A 17,214-nucleotide genomic window follows, 5' to 3' on the forward strand; every position below is an offset into this window, starting at 1 on the left:
ATCACCTCACAATCTCCCAATCCCACCTAGCCCTAGGAAACCACTAATCTACTTTCTGTATCTATAGATTTGCCTATTGTAGACATTACATATAAATGAAAGAAATCACATAATATGTGGTCCTTTGTGACTGTCTTCTTTCACTTAGCATAATGTTTTCAGGGTTTATTAGTATTTCACTTCCTTTTATTAGTGAATAATACTTAATTCACACATGAGTTATGGACACTTGGGTTTTTTCTACTTTTGAGATATTAACAATTCTGCTATAAACATTCCCGCACAAGTTTTGTGTACACATATGCTTTCATTTCTTTTGGTTATATACTTGGGAGTAGAATTGCCAGATCAAATGGTAGTTCTGTATTTAACTATTTGAGGAATTGCCAAACTGTTTTCCAAAGCACCATTTTACATTCTCACCAACAGTGTATGAAGGTTCTAATTTCTCCACCACTTGTTATCTTATTTATTATAGCCATCCTAGTGTTTAGAGAGTGGAATTAGCCATTCTATAATGGCTAAATTATGTTACGCATTTGTCATGGATTTATTTGTATATCTTATTTGGAGAACTATCTATTCAGTTACTTTGCCTCTTTTTAATTTGGCTATTTGCTTTTTTTAAACAAAATAATTTATTGTCAAATTGGCTAATATACAGTGTGTACTGTGTGCTCTTGGTTTTGGGGATAGATTCCTGTGATTCATTGCTTACATACAGCACCCAGTGCTCATCCCAACAAGTGCCCTCCTCAATGCCCATCACCCATTTTCCCCTCTACCCCCCCCCCCCCATCAACCATTAGTTGGCTATTTGCTTTTTAAATGTCAAGTTGTAATACTTATTTATAGATTCTGGATACAAGAATCTTCTCAGATGTATGATTCGCATGTATTTTTTCCTATTTTGTGGGTTATTTTTTCATTTGCTTGATAGTCTTTTGAAAAACAAGTTTTCAGTTTTGATGAAGTCCAATGAATCTATTTTTATTAGGTTGCTTGTGCTTTTGGTGTCATGTCTAAGAAAGCATTGCCTAATCCAAGGTCACAAATATTTATGGTTTCTCCTAGGAGTTGTATAGTTTTAGCTCTTACGTTTAGGACTTTGATCTATTTTTAGTTAATTTTTGTATGTGGTATGAGGCAGTGGTCTAACTTTATTCCTTTGCATGTGTATATCTAGGTACCCAAGCAACATTTGTTCAAAGACTCTTTTCTTATTGAATTGTCTCAGCACTCTTGTTGAAAATCAATTGACCAACTGATTTGTGGTTGTTGTTTGTTTTTTTTTCAGACTTTCAATCCTTCCATTTAGCTTTATGTTTATTCTTATGCCAGTACCACATTGTCTTGATTATCTACTACAGCTTTGCAGTAAGTTTTGAAACCAGAAGTATGAGTCCTCCAACTTTATTTTTTCAATATTTTTGGCTAGAATGGGTCCCTTGAATTTCCATGTGATTTTTATAATCAGTTTATTTCTGCAAACAAGTTAGCTGGGATTTTGATAGAGACTGTATTGAATCTGTACATCAATGGGGATCATTAGCATCTTAACAATATTAAATCTTCTGATCCATAAACTGATTTATTTAGGTCATCTTTAATTTCTTGTAATAACATATTGTTGTTTTCAGAGTACAAGCTTTGTACTTCTTTTGTTAAATTTATTCCTAAGTATTTTATTCTTTTTAATGCTATTTCAAATGGAATTATTTTTGGTTTGCTCATTACTAATGTACAGAAATACAGTTGATTTATGTATATTGATCTTGTATTCTGCAACCTTACTGAACTTATTTATTAGTTATGGCAGTTTTTTGAGGATACTCTAAGGTTTTCTATATACAAGATGGTGTTATCTGCAAATGCAGATGTTTCTTCCTTTACAATCTGGATGCTGTTTGTTTCTTTTTCTTCAGCTAAAACCTCCAGTACAATATACCTCTTATCTGTTGGAAGAAGTATCCTTCTATTCCTCATTTATTGAGTGTGTGGGGTTTTTTTAATCATTAAGAGGTAGAAAATCTTTTCAAATGTTTATTCTGCATCTACTGTGATGAGCATGTGCTTTTTGTTTTTTGTTCTATTTATATAGTGTAAGACATTAATTGATTTTCAGATGTTAAACCAATTTTGTATTTCTGGAATAAATGCTACTTGGTTATGGGGTACAATCCTTTTTTACCTATTTCTGAATTAACTTGCTAGCATTTTGTTAAAGATACATTGGGGCGCCTGGGTGGCGCAGTCGGTTAGGCGTCCGACTTCAGCCAGGTCACGATCTCGCGGTCCGTGAGTTCGAGCCCCGCGTCAGGCTCTGGGCTGATGGCTCAGAGCCTGGAGCCTGTTTCCGATTCTGTGTCTCCCTCTCTCTCTGCCCCTCCCCCGTTCATGCTCTGTCTCTCTCTGTCCCAAAAATGAATAAACGTTGAAAAAAAAAAATTAAAAAAAAAAAAAAAAAAAAAAGATACATTGATGTGTTGATGTGTAGTTTTCTTCTTATTGTTGTTGTTGTTTTGGTTTCATTGTTGTATTAGAGCTATACTGACTTCATAGAATGAATCTTTTCTATTCTTTGGAAAGGTTATTAAAATTTGATACTAGTTCTTTAAATGTTTGGTATAATTCCTTCATGAAACCATCTGGTCTGGGATTTTCTTTGTTTAAGGCTTTTTTTTTTCTTTTTTAATTTTTTTTTTATATTTATTTATTTTTGAGAGACAGAGCACAAGTGGGGGAGGTGCAGAGAGAGAGGGAGACACAGAATCTGAAGCAGGCCCCAGGCTCTGAGCTGTCAGCACAGAGCTTGACATGGGGCTCAAACTCACAAACTGTGAGATCATGACCTAAGCCGAAATCTGATGCTTAACTGACTGAGCCACCCAGGTGCTCCTTCTTTGTGGTAGTCTATTGATTACTAATTCAATATTTTGTTATAGGTTTATTGAGATTTTTTATTTCTTCTTGAATTAGTTTCAGTAGTTTCTGTCTTTCTAGGAATTTGTCCATATCATCTAAGTAATTTATCTAATTTTTGTCAGTTCATAGTATTCTTATTCTTTTTATTTCTATAAGGTCATGTATATCCCCTTTTTTATTTTTGATTTTGGTGATTTGAGACTTATTTTTGAAAAAGGTTTTTTCCACCTTGGATAGTTTGGCTAAAATTTTGTCAATTTTCTTGATTTCTTCAAAGTCACTGAAGTCACTAGTGGCTTCACTCGTTTTGTTTATTTCTATTCCATTAATTTCTCCTCTAATCTTCATTATTTCTTTCCTTCTGCCTGCTTTGGGCTTACTTTTTTCTTCTTCCTGTGTCTTAAGGTGTAAAGTTAAATTGCTGATTTCAGATCTTTTTTAATGTAGCATATAATTTTAATTATAGTTTCATTTTTATTCATGTATTATTTAGAAATATACTTGCCTCATAAGTAGTAAAAGTAGACATTCTTAGGACAACCATGGATTTTCTGGTTACATTTTTTAAAAAAAATTTTAATGTATATTTGTGAGAGAGAGAGCATGAGCAGGGGAGGGGTAGAGAGAGAGGGGGACAGAGGATTTGAAACAGGATCTGTGCTGAAAGCAGACAGCCCAATGTGGGGCTGGAACTTACAAACCAGGAGATCATGACCTGAGCTAAAGTCAGACACTTAACTGATTGAGCCACCCAAGTGCCCCTAGTTACATTTTTATTATTAATTTTAATTCCACTGTCATCAGAAAACAAATTCTGTATGATTTCAATCCTTTGAAATTTGTTGAGGCTTGCTTTATGGCCCAGCACATAGTCAATTTTTACAAATATTCCATGGGCAATTTAAAAGAATATCTATCCCATACATAGATGGTGGGTAGAACATGCTCGTACATATTCATATTTCCTATAACTTCACTGACTTTTGGTTTTTTTTTAAGTCAGTCATTTGAAAATATGTCATAATTATCCATTGTGATCATGGACTTATCCATTTCTTATAGCTCTGCAAATTTTTGCATATTTTAATTCCACAAAGTAAGTCTATTTAAATTTAAATTTTTGATATATTCATTATCAGTTAAACACTTTATTATAAAGGGATCTTCTTTATCTCCAGTAGTACTTTCTTAAAGTCTGTTTTGTCTGGTATTACTATATCAGCCTTTTTTCAATTGATGTTTTCTTTTATCTTCAATTTTTATCCTTACATTTTACATGTGTATCTTATAAATGTAAAAGAGATGAATTTTAGTTTTTATTCAGTATAAAAATCTTTTTATGCAAGATTTAGTCTGTTTGACTTTAATGTAAGTACTATTTGTGTTGGATTTACCAAACCTATTCTATTTCCTTTTCTCTCCTTTTCTGCCTTTAGAAAGAAATGAGTGATGGGCATTGAGGAGGGCACTTGTTGGGATGAGCACTGAGTGTTGTATGTAAGCGATGAATCACAGGAATCTACCCCCAAAACCAAGAGCACGTTGTATATACACTGTATGTTGGCCAACTTGACAATAAATAATATTTTTTTAATTTTTTTATAATGCCTACTTATTTTTGAGAGAGACAGTGAAAGCTAGGGAGGAGGAGGAGAGAGAGAGACAGACAGACAGACAGACAGACAGACAGAATCTGAAACAGGCTCCAGGCTCTGAGCTGTCAGCACACAGCCTAATGCGGGGCTCAAACCCACGAATGGGAGATCATGACCTGAGCCGAAGTTGAATGCTTAGCTGACTGAGCCACCCAGGAGCCCCAATATTATTTTTTAATATAAATTAAAAAATAAAAAGTAGATTCTCAGTGTTTTTATGATTACTTTTCTCACTATTATCTTGGAAGTCATGTATCACTATACTGTTCTAATGATAACACTAAAAATTACCACATATATCCTTAATTTATAATTATCTAATATTAATTGGTATTCTACTCTTTACCTAGGCAGTCCAGAGAAGATCATTAGAACAACCTTTTGCTACATTTATCTGCCCTCCCTGAATTTTAAACCATTGATGTCATGCATTTTAATGTTCTATATACCTTTAAACCTAATAACACATTATGATTGTTTTCTTCAGTGTTCATTTGTATTCTCCTACACCATTTTCTTTTTTTTTCTTAATTATTTAAATTCAAATTAGTTAACATATAGTGTAGTCTTGGCTTCAGGAGTAGAACACAGTGATTGATCTCTTAGATATGCCACCCAGTGCTCATCCCAACAAGTTCCCTCCTTAATGCCCATCACCCGTTTAACCCATCCCCCCACCCCCCACCCCTCCAGCAACCGTCAGTTCTCTGTATTTAAGAGTCTCTTATGGTTTGTCTCCCTCTCTTTTTATCTTATTTTTCCTTCCTTTACCCTATGTTCATCTGTTGTATTTCTCAAATTCCACATATGAGTGAAATTATATGATCTTTCTCTGACTTATTTCACTCAGCATAATACCCTCTAGTTTCATTCATGTTGTTACAAATGGCAAAGTTCCATTCTTTTTCATCACCGAGTAGTATTCCATTGTATATATACATATACCATATCATCTTTATTTATTCATCATTTGATGGACATTTGGGCTCTTTCCATAATTTGGCTATTGTTGATAGTGCTGCTATAAATATTGGGGTTCATGTGCTCCTTCGAGTCATCATTTTTGTATCCTTTGGATAAATACCTAGTAATGCAATTGCTTGCTCATAGGGTAGTTCTATTTTTAATTTTTTGAGGAACTTCTCTACTGTTCTCCAGAGTAGCTGCACCAGTTTGCATTCCCACTAACAGTGCAAAAGTGTGCCCTTTTCAACATCTCTTGTTGCCTGAGTTGTTAATTTTAGCCATTCTGATTGGTGTGAGGTGGTATCTCATTGTGGTTTTGATTTGCATTTGCCTGATGATGAGTGACATTGAGCACTTTTTCATGTGTCTGCTAGCCATTTGGATGTCTTCTTTCGAAAAGTGTCTATTCATGTATTCTGCCCATTTCATCACTGGATTACTTGTTTTTAGGGTGTTGAGTTTGATGAGTTCTTTATAGATTTGGATACTGACCCTTTAGCTGATATGCCATTTGCAAATATCTTTTCCCATTCTTTCAGTTGCCTTTTAGTTTTGTTGATTGTTTCCTTTGCTCTGCAGAAGATTTGTATCTTGATGAGGTCCCAATAGTTCATTTTTCCTTTTATTTCCCTTGCCTCCAGAGGCATGTCATGTAAGAAATTGCTGTTGCCTACATCAAAGAGGTTGATGCCTGTTTTCTCTTGTAGGATTTTGATGGTTTCTGTCTTGCATTTAGGTCTTTCATTCATTTTGAATTCATTTTTGTGTATGGTGTAAGTTTCATTCTTCTGCATGTCACTGTCTAGTTCTCCCAGCACCATTTGCTGAAGAGACTGTCTTTTATCCATTAGATACTCTTTCCTGCTTTGTCAAAGATTAGTTTGCCATATATTTGTGGGTCTGTTCTATTCTATTCCATTGAACTGTGGGTTCTCTATTTTATTCCACTGAACTATGTGTCTGTTTTTTGCCAATACTATACTGTCTTGATGAATACAACTTTGTAATGCAGGTTAAAGTCCATAATTGTGATGCCTCCAGCTTTTTTTTTTTTTTCAACATTACTTTGGCTACTCACGGTCTTTTCTGGTTCCATACAAAGTTTAGGTTGTTCTAGCTCTGTGAAGAATGCTGGTGTTGATAGGGATTGCATTAAATGTGTAGATTGCTTTGGGTAATATCAACATTTTAACAATATTCATTCTTCTAATCCATAAGCATAGAATGTTTTTCCATTTCTTTGTGTCTTCTTCAGTTTCTATCATTTTCAGCATACAGATTTTTACTTCTTTGGTTAGGTTTATTCCTAGTTATCTTATGGTTTTGGTGCAACTGTAAGTGGGATAGATTCCTTGATATCTCTTTCTGTTGATTTTGGTGTATAGAAATGCAACCAATTTCTGTACGTGGATTTTATATCCTGCGAATTTGCTGAATTCATGTATTAGCTCTAGCAGTATTTTGGTGGAGTCAGGTTTTCCATGTAGAGTGTCATTTCATTTGTAAAGAGTGAAAGCTTGACCTCTTCCTTGCCAATTTGGATGCCTTTTATTTCTTTTTGTTGGCTTATTGCTGAGACTAGGACTTCTAGTACTATGTCGAATGACAGTGGCGAGAGCAGACATCCCTGTCGTGTTCCTGACCTTAGGGGGAAATTCTCAGTTTTTCCCCAGTGAGGATGATATTAGCTGTGGGTCTTTCATATATGGCTTTTAGGATGTTGAAGTATGTTCTTTCAATCGTTACTTTGAAGGATTTTATGAAGAAAGGATGCTGTATTTTGTCAAATGCTTTTTCTGTATCTATTGAAAGGATCATATGGTTCTTCCTCTTTCTTTTATTAATGTTATGTATCACATTGACTGATTTGCAAATATTGAATCAGCCCTGCAGCTCAGGAATGTATTGTTGAATTTTGTTGAGAATTTTTGCATCCCAGTTCATCAGGGATATTGCCCTGCAATTCTTTTTAGTGGAGTCTTTGGTTTTGGAATCAAGGTAGTGCTGGCTTCATCGAATGAGTTTGGGAGCTTTCCTTCCATTTCTTTTTTTTTTTTTTTTTTAACAGTTTGAAGAGAATATTAATAACTCTTCTTTAAATGTCTGGTATAATTCCCCTGGGAAGCCATCTGGCCCAGGACTCTTATCACCTACAGCATTTTCATTATACTTCATTTATCTCTGTGTTCCTACCCAGGATCATTTTCTTTCTGCCTGAAGAGCATCTTCACTGCTGGGTCTCCTTGTGACAAATTCTCCATTTTTGTTTGTGTGAAAATGTCTTTCTTCTCACTCTTGAAAGATATTCTTGCTAGATACAGAATTATACATTAGCATTTCTTTCCCATTTTGAATACTATTTCAAGGTCTTCTCATTTCAGTTGCTTTTATTAATGGGTAGCTGTCAGTCTAATGTTTCTTTCTCAAAAAAAACCCACTATTTTCCCCCTCAATAGCTTATGTATTTTTATTTTGGTTTTTAGTGGTTTTACTATGTGCCTATGTATGGATTTCTCTTTATTCCAGTTCAGGGTTTGCCGGGTATCTTAAATCTGTGGCTCAGTGTCATTCACCAATTTTTGGCTAGCTCTCCTCCATTATTTTTTATGACCTGTCTTTCTGAGACTCCAATTATACATATGTCAGAATCCTTGCCTATATGGTTTCCCCTATAATCATTTATATTTCCTATATTTTTGTCCCTCCAAGTTTCATTGGTGTTGATTTCTTCTGAACTATCTTCCAGTACACTGACTCTCTCTTACAGATGCATAGTCTGATATTAAATCTGTCCAAGGAGTTCTTTAAGTTTTTTGAGTTCTATAAATTTCATATGGTATAGGTTTTAATTCTTTGTAGAAAAAAAAATCCTAGTCTTGTTTTTTGTCTCCTTGGGCCTACTAAACAGTTACTTTTTTTTTTTTTTTTTGTAAGCCACAAGCTTTGGCTATGTTTATTTATCTTTTTTTAATATGAAATTTATTGTCAAATTGGTTTCCATATAACACCCACTGCTCATCCCAACAGGTGCCCTCTTCAATACCTCTCACCCACCTTCCCCTCCCTCCCACCCCCCCATCAACCCTCAGTTTGTCCTCAGTTTTTAAGAGTCTCTTATGTTTTGGCTCCCTCCCTCTCTAACCTTTTTTTTTTCCTTCCCCTACCCCATGGTATTGTTAAATTTCTCAGGATCCACATAGGAGTGAAAACATATGGTATCTGTCTTTCTCTATGTGACTTATTTCATTCTCCATAACACTCTCTAGTTCCATCCACATTGCTACAAAAGGCCATATTTCATTCTTTCTCATTGCCATGTAGTATTCCATTATGTATATAAACCACAATTTCTTTATCCATTCATCAGTTGATGGACATTTAGGCTCTTTCCATAATTTGGCTATTGTTGAAAGTGCTGCTATAAACATTGGGGTACAAGTGCCCCTATGCATCAGCACTCCTGTATCCGTTGGGTAAATTCCTAGCAGTTCAATTTCTGGGTCATCAGGTAGTTCTATTGTTAATTTTTGAGGAACCTCCACACTGTTTTCCAGAGTGGCTGCACCAGTTTGCATTCCCACCAACAGTCCAAGAGGGTTCCCATTTCTCCACATCCTCGCCAGCATCTGTAGTCTCCTGATTTGTTCATTCGAGGCACTTTGATTGGTGTGAGGTGGTATCTCAGTGTGGTTTTGATTTGTATTTCCCTGATGAGGAGCGACGTTGAGCATCTTTTCATGTGCCTGTTGGCCATCCGGATGTCTTCTTTAGAGAAGTGTCTATTCATGTTTTCTACCCGTTTCTTCACTGGATTATTTGTTTTTCGGGTGTGGAGTTTGATGAGTTCTTTATAGATTTTGGATACTAGCCCTTTGTCCGATATGTCATTTGCAAATATATTTTCCCATTCCATCGGTTGCCTTTTAGTTTTGTTGATTGTTTCCTCTGCAGTGCAGAAGCTTTTTATCTTCATGAGATCCCAATAGTTCATTTTTGCTTTTAATTCCCTTGCCTTTGGAGATGTGTCAAGTAAGAAATTGCTGCGGCTGAGGTCAGAGAGGTTTTTTCCTGCTTTCTCCTCTAGGGTCTTGATGGTTTCCTGTCTCATATTCAGGTCCTTTATCCATTTTGAGTTTGTTTTTGTGAATGGTGTAAGAAAATGGTCTGGTTTCATTCTTCTGCATGTTGCTGTCCAGTTCTCTCAGCACCATTTGTTAAAGAGACTGTCTTTTTTCCATTGGATATTCTTTCCTGCTTTGTCAAAGATTAGTTGGCCATACTTTTATGGGTCCAGTTCTGGAGTCTCTGTTCTATTCCCTTGGTCTATGTGTCTGTTTTTGGGCCAATACCATGCTGTCTTGATGATGACAGCTTTGTAGTAGAGGTTAAAGTCTGGGATTGTGATGCCTCCCACTTTGGTCTTCTTCAAAATTACTTTGGCTATTCGGGGCCTTTTGTGTTTCCATATGAATTTTAGAATTGCTTGTTCTAGCTTCCAGAAGAATGCTGGTGCAATTTTGATTGGGATTGCATTGAATGTGTAGATAGCTTTGGGTAGTATTGACATTTTAACAATATTTATTCTTCCAATCCATGAGCACGGAATGGTTTTCCATTTCTTTGTGTCTTCTTCAATTTCCTTCATAAGCTTTCTATAGTTTCAGCATACAGATCTTTTACATCTTTGATTAGGCTTATTCCTAGGTATTTTATGATTCTTGGTGCAATTGTCAATGGGATGAGTTTCTTCATTTGTCTTTCTGTTACTTCATTGCTAGTGTATAAGAATGCAACTGATTTCTGTACATTGATTTTGTATCCTGAGACTTTGCTGAATATCAGTTCTAGCAGACTTTTGGTGGAGTCTATCAGGTTTTCCATGTATAATATCATGTCATCTGCAAAAAGTGAAAACTTGACTTCATCTTTGCCAATTTTGATGCCTTTGATTTCCTTTTGTTGTATGATTGCTCTTGCTAGAACTTCCAACACTATGTTAAACAATAGCGGTGAGAGTGAACATCCCTGTTGTGCTCCTGATCTCAGGGGGAAAGCTCTCAGTTTTTCCCCATTGAGGATGACATTAGCTGTGGGCTTTTCATAAATGGCTTTTATGATGTTTATGTTCCTTCTATCCCAACTTTCTCAGGGGCTTTTATTAAGAAAGATGCTGAATTTTGTCAAATGTTTTTCTGCATCAATTGACAGGATCATATGGTTCTTATCTTTTCTTTTATTAATGTGATGTATCACACTGATTGATTTGCGAAGGGTGAACCAGCCCTGTAGCCCAGGAATGAATTCTACTTGATCATGGTGAATAATTCTTTTTATATGCTGTTGAATTCGATTTGCTAATATCTTGTTGAGAATTTTTGCATCCACATTCATCAGGGATATTGGCCTGTAGTTTTTTTTTGCTGGGTCTCTGTCTGGTTTAGGAAGCAAAGTAATACTGGCTTCATAGAATGAGTCTGGAAGTTTTCCTTCCCTTTCTATTTTTTGAACAGCTGGAGAAGGATAGGTTTTATCTCTGCTTTAAACGTCTGGTAGAATTCCCCAGGGAAGCCATCTGGTCCTGGACTCTTATTTGTTGGGAGATTTTTGATAACTGATTCAATTCCTTTGCTGATTATGGGTGTGTTCAAGTTTTCTATTTCTTCCTGTTTGAGTTTTGGAAGTGTGTGGTGCTTAGGAATTTGTCCATTTCTTCCAGGTTGTCCAGTTTGTTGGCATATATTTTTTCACAGTATTCCCTGATAATTGCTTGTATTTCTGAGGGACTGGTCGTAATAATTCCATTTTCATTCATGATTTTATCTATTTGGGTCATCTCCCTTTTCTTTTTGAGAAGCCTGGCTAGAGGTTTATCAATTTTGTCTGTTCTTTTTAAAAAACCAACTCTTGGTTCCATTGATCTGCTCCTCAGTTTTTTTAGATTCTGTATTGTTTATTTCTGCTCTGATCTTTATTATTTCTCTTCTTCTGCTGGGTTCAGGGTTCCTTTGCTGTTCTGCTTCTATTTCCTTTAGGTGTGCTGTTAAGATTTTGTATTTGGGGTTTTTTCTTGTTTCTTGAGATAGGCCTGGGTTGCAATGTATTTTCCTCTCAGGACTGCCTTTGCTGCATCCCAAAACGTTTGGATTGTTGTATTTTCATTTTTGTTTGTTTCCATATAGTTTTTAATTTCTTCTCTAATTGCCTGGTTGACCCATTCATTCTTTAGTAGGGTGTTCCTTAACCTCCATGCTTTTGGAGGTTTTCCAGACTTTTTCCTGTGGTTGATTTCAAGTTTCATCGCATTGTGGCCTGAAAGTGTGCATGGTATGATCTCAATTCTTTTATAGTTATGAATGGCTGTTTTGTGATCCAGTATGTGATCTGTCTTGTAGAATGTTCCATGTGCACTCGAGAAGAAAGTATATTCTGTTGCTTTGGGATGCAGAGTTCTAAATATATCTGTCAAGTCCATCTGTTCCAATGTGTCATTCAAGGCCCTTGTTTCTTTATTGACCATGTGTCTAGATGACCTATCCATTGCTGTAAGTGGAGTAAAGTCCCCTGAAATTTCCACATTCATATAAATAAGGTTGTTTATGTTTGTGATTGTTTTATATATTTGGGGGCTCCTGTATTCAGTGCATAGACATTTATAATTGTTAGCTCTTCTTGATGGATAGACCCTGTAATTATTATATAATGCCCTTCTTCATCTCTTGTTACAACCTTAATTTAAAGTCTAGTTTGTCTGATATAAGTATGGCTTTTGACTTCCACTAGCATGATAGATAGTTCTCCATCCCCTCACTTTCAATCTGAAGGTGTCCTCAGGTCTAAAATAAGTCTGTTGTAGACAGCAAATAGATGGGTCTTGTTTTTTTTATCCATTCTGATACCCTATGTCTTTTGGTTGGAGCATTTAGTCCATTTATATTCAGTGTTATTATTGAAAGATAAGGGTTTAGGGTCATTGTGATGTCTGTAGGTTTCATGCTTGTAGTGATATCTCTGGTATTTTGTGGTCCTTGCAACATTTCACTCACAGAATCCCACTTAGGATCTCTTGTAGGGCTGGTTTAATGGTGATGAATTCCTTCAGTTTTTGTTTGGGAAGACCTTTATCTCTCCTTCTATTTTAAATGACAGACTTGCTGGATAAAGGATTCTCCGCTGCATATTTTTTCTGTTCATCACATTGAAGATTTCCTGCCATTCCTTTCTGGCCTGCCAAGTTTCAGTAGAGAGATCGGTCACGAGTCTTATAGGTCTCCCTTTATATGTTAGAGCACGTTTATCCCTAGCTGCTTTCAGAATTTTCTCTTTATCCTTCTGTTTTGCCAGTTTCACTATGATATGTCGTGCAGAAGATCAATTCAAGTTACGTCTGAAGGGAGTTCTCTGTGCCTCTTGGATTTCAATGCCTTTTTCCTTCCCCAGATCAGGGAAGTTCTCAGCTATTATTTCTTCAAGTGCTCCTTCAGCCCCTTTCTCTCTTCTTCTTCTGGAATTCCTATGATACAGATATTGTTCCGTTTGCATCACTTAGTTCTCTAATTCTCCCCTCATACTGCTGGATTTTTTTTATCTTTTTCTCAGCTTCCTCTTTTTCCATAATTTTATCTTCTAATTCACCTATTCTCTCCTCTGCCTCTTCAATCCGAGCTGTGGTCGCCTCTATTTTATTTTGCACCCCATTTGTAGCATTTTTTAGCTCCTCATGACTATTTCTTAGTCCCCTGATCTCTGTAGCAATAGACTCTCTTCTGTCCTCTATACTTTTTTTCAAGCCCAGCGATTAATTTTATGACTATTATTCTAAATTCTTGTTCTGTTATATTGCTTAAATTGTTTTTGATCAATTCGTTAGCTGTCGCTACTTCCTGGAGTTTCTTTTGAGGAGAGTTCTTCCATTTCGTCATTTTGAGTAGTCCCTGGGGTGGCTCGGAACTGCAGGGCACTTACCCTATGCTGTCTGGAGTAACTTGTGTTGTTGAACAGGGTGCAGTCAGGCCTGATGTGTGTCCCCAGCCCACCGCTGGGGCCACAGACTGGTGTAATCATTATCTTCCTCTCTCCCAGGGGCAGGACTCACTGTGGAGTGGTGTGGCGCCTCTCTGGGCTACTTGCACACTGCCAGGCTTGTGGTGCTGCTTTGATGGGATCTGGCATATAAGCTGGGGTGGATCTATAAGGTGCACAGGGGCAGGAGGGGCAGGCTTAGCTCACTTTACCATCCGTGGTCCCCTGCGGGAGGGGCCCTACAGCACCAGGAGGGAGGCAGACCCCATCAGAGGGATGGATCCACAAAAGCACAGCATTGGGTATTTGCGTGGTGCAAGCAAGTTTGGTGACTGGAACTAGTTCCCTTTGGGATTTCAGCTGGGGGATGGGCGAGGGAGATGGTGCTGTCCAGCGCCTTTCTTCCCTGCCGAGCTGAGCTCTGTCCTCCAGGGCTCAACAACTCTCTCTCCCGGTGTCCTCTTGCCCTCCCCCTCTCCGAGCAGAGTTGTTGACTTTTAACATTCCAGATGTTAAGTCCCGCTGGCTGTCAGAACTCAGGGAGTTCTGCCCCTCTGCTTTTGCAAGGCAAACTTCGGGGGCTCTGCCTTGCTGGGCGGGCTGCCCCTCCACCTCCCCAGCTCCCTCCCGCCAGTCTATGTAGCACGCACCGCCTCTCCGCCCTTCCTACCCTCCTCCATAAGCCTCTTGTCTATGCTTGGCTCCGGAGAGTCCATTCTGCTAGTCTTCTGGCTCTTTCTGGGTTATTTAGGCAGGTGCGGTTGGAATCTAAGTCATCAGCAGGTCGAGGTGAGCCCAGCGCCCTCCTATGCCACCATCTTTCTAAACAGTTACTTTAAGGTCTATGTCTGGTAATTCCAATTTTGAGCTAGGTACTGTACCACATGTTTATAAACGTTACCTCACAACAACACTGATGGATTATTTTATATGGAAGGAAGTGGAGCTCACTAGTTTGACTGATTTTGCATTTTCATACTGGACTTCATATATATATTTAATATAGTTTATTTTCAATGGCTACAGTGTGCTCTTAGTTTTGGGGGCAGATTCCTGTGGTTCATCACTTGCATACAACACCCAGTGCTCATCCCAACAAGTGCCCTCCTCAATGCCCATCACCCATTTTCCCCTCTCCCCACATCTGCCCCTCCCCATCTACCCTCAGTTTGTTCTCTGTATTTAAAAGTCTCTTATGTTTTTTTGCTTCCCTCCCTCTCTGTTGGTAACTATTTTTTCCCCTTCCCCTCCCCCATGGTCTTCTGTTACGTTTCTCAAAATCCACAAATGAGTGAAAACATAGGATATCTGTCTTTCTCTAATTTTACTTAGCATAATACCTTCCAGTTCCATCCACATTGCTGCAAATGGCATGATTTCATTCTTTCTCATTGTCAAGTAGTATTCCATTGTATATAGAAACCACATCTTCTTTATCCATTCATCAGTTGATGGACATTTGGGCTCTTTCCATAATTTGGCTATTGTTGAAAGTGCTGCTATAAACATTGGGGTACATGTGCCCCTTTGAATGAGCACTCCTATATCCTTTGGATAAATTCCCAGTAGTGCTTTGCTGGGTCATAGGGTAGTTCTATTTTTAATTTTTTGAGGAACCTCCACACTGTTTTCCAGAGTGGCTGCACCAATTTGCATTCCCACCAACAGTGCAAGAGGGTTCTCATTTCTCCACATCCTCACTGTCATCTGTTGTTTCCTGAGCTGTTAATTTTAGCCACTCTGACCAATATGAGGTGGTATCTCAGTGTGGTTTTGATTTGTATTTCCCTGATGATGAGTGACATTGAGCATCTTTTCATGTGTCTGTTGGCCATCTGGATGTCTTCTTTGGAAAAATGTTTATTCCTGTCTTTCACCCATTTCTTCACTGGATTATCTGTTTTTTGGGTGTTGAGTTTGAGAAGTTCTTTACAGGGGCGCCTGGGTGGCGCAGTCGGTTAAGCGTCCGACTTCAGCCAGGTCACGATCTCGCGGTCCGTGAGTTCGAGCCCCGCGTCGGGCTCTGGGCTGATGGCTCAGAGCCTGGAGCCTGTTTCCGATTCTGTGTCTCCCTCTCTCTCTGCCCCTCCCCCGTTCATGCTCTGTCTCTCTCTGTCCCAAAAATAAATAAACGTTGAGAAGCTCTTTACAGATTTTGGATACTAACCCTTTATCTGATATGTCATTTGCAAATATATTTTCCCATTCCATCGGTTGCCTTTTAGTTTTGTTGATTGTTTCCTTTGCAGTGCAGAAGCCTTTTATCTTCATGAGGTCCCAATAGTTCATTTTTGCTTTAAATTCCCTTGCCTTTGGAGATATGTCAAGCAAGAAATTGCTGCAGCTAAGGTTAAAGAGTTTTGTTACCTGCTTTCTCCTCTAGGGTTTTGATAGTTTTTGTCTCACATTTAGGTCTTCCATCCATTTTGAGGTTATTTTTCATACACAGAGTTTCTAAATAGTGAAGCCAATAACCAAATTGAAGTCTTCCAAATATCAAAAGTCATGCTCTTAGCCATCTCATTATAAGATTAGGGAAGTTCCAAATATCTGACTAAACCAGAGTTTAAAACTTGTTAAGGTTAATTTATCTCCCTACCAGAGCAAAATTTCTCTGTCTTTGTAATTGGTTCCCCATCAATCCCCATCATAACATTCATTCTGAATTTTTTTCATATACCTATCCATATTTATTCATTCACTCATCACTCTATATTTTTTGAGCATCTATCACACTGTTCTAGCCCTTAAGTTTCATGGTAGTAAGGCAGACATGGTTTCTGTCTCATGGAACTTTATTGTGGGAGATAACAAAGAATAAACATGTAAGCAAATATGTAGTATCAGACAGTGATGAAGTTAATGAGCAAATAGTCTGATACAGTAAACTGGGATATTGAAGGTTGATTTTGGCTAAGTGGTAAAGATAGACCTTCAGAGATGACATTTGAGCTGCAACCTGAATGGGAAGACTATTCCAGCCCTAAGGAAGAATAAGTGCAAAGACCCCACATTTGAAGGTTGTTTGGTGTATTTAATGCAGAAAAAAGAATTGGGTTTTGGGTGGAGCCTCATGAAGAAGCTGAGTTTCAGAAAGGAGAGAGCTATTCAGTAAAAGAATTCCAGAAATCTCCAGAAGGTTCTTCTCTTAGAAACTGCATTTTTAACACCACCCCCCTGCACATACACACATAATTGATACTTGTGTGCACTAAAATTAGAAACCTAAGAAAGCAGAACACTGAAGAAACAGATGTAATATCCTCAAGGGAATAAGCTGTATTTCTTATGACTACCTGAGGTAGTGATGAATATCACCACTACAAATATACACTAACTTCTCTGTTTTAGCTGAAGATAAAAGGGGTCAGGTTGACTTATTAGTGAGAGTGAAGATTTCACAGTGTAGTACAGTGTGACAAAGCAGCTCTTCTGACTCTTCTTCCATTTTGGAAGCCATCACACTGACTTGGGTTCTCTTCTCAGCTTGGAATTTGTTCTTTGGGGTGGATTTTTGCATTTCCCAGGCATAGGTGTACATTTGTTTCGTTGTTGGTTAGATATGTGACTCAGTAAGTGAATGAACTAACTTACTGAGATCAGAATCTCAGAATAAGTAATTTCTATCCCCACTCTGGTAAGGTTGGGT

General features: G+C 37.6%; 1 long non-coding RNA gene across 1 annotated transcript; it reads left to right on the plus strand.

Moving 5' to 3' along the window:
* Nucleotides 1-621: 621 nt before the first annotated feature.
* On the plus strand, nucleotides 622-14,683 carry LOC123576186. Its single transcript, XR_006701208.1, has 3 exons — nucleotides 622-667; nucleotides 12,500-12,505; nucleotides 14,592-14,683. It is a non-coding gene; the product is annotated as an uncharacterized LOC123576186 (long non-coding RNA).
* The last annotated feature ends 2,531 nt before the right edge of the window (nucleotides 14,684-17,214 follow it).

This window comes from Leopardus geoffroyi, chromosome C2 (assembly GCF_018350155.1).
Source record: "Leopardus geoffroyi isolate Oge1 chromosome C2, O.geoffroyi_Oge1_pat1.0, whole genome shotgun sequence".
Classification (NCBI taxonomy): domain Eukaryota; kingdom Metazoa; phylum Chordata; class Mammalia; order Carnivora; family Felidae; genus Leopardus; species Leopardus geoffroyi.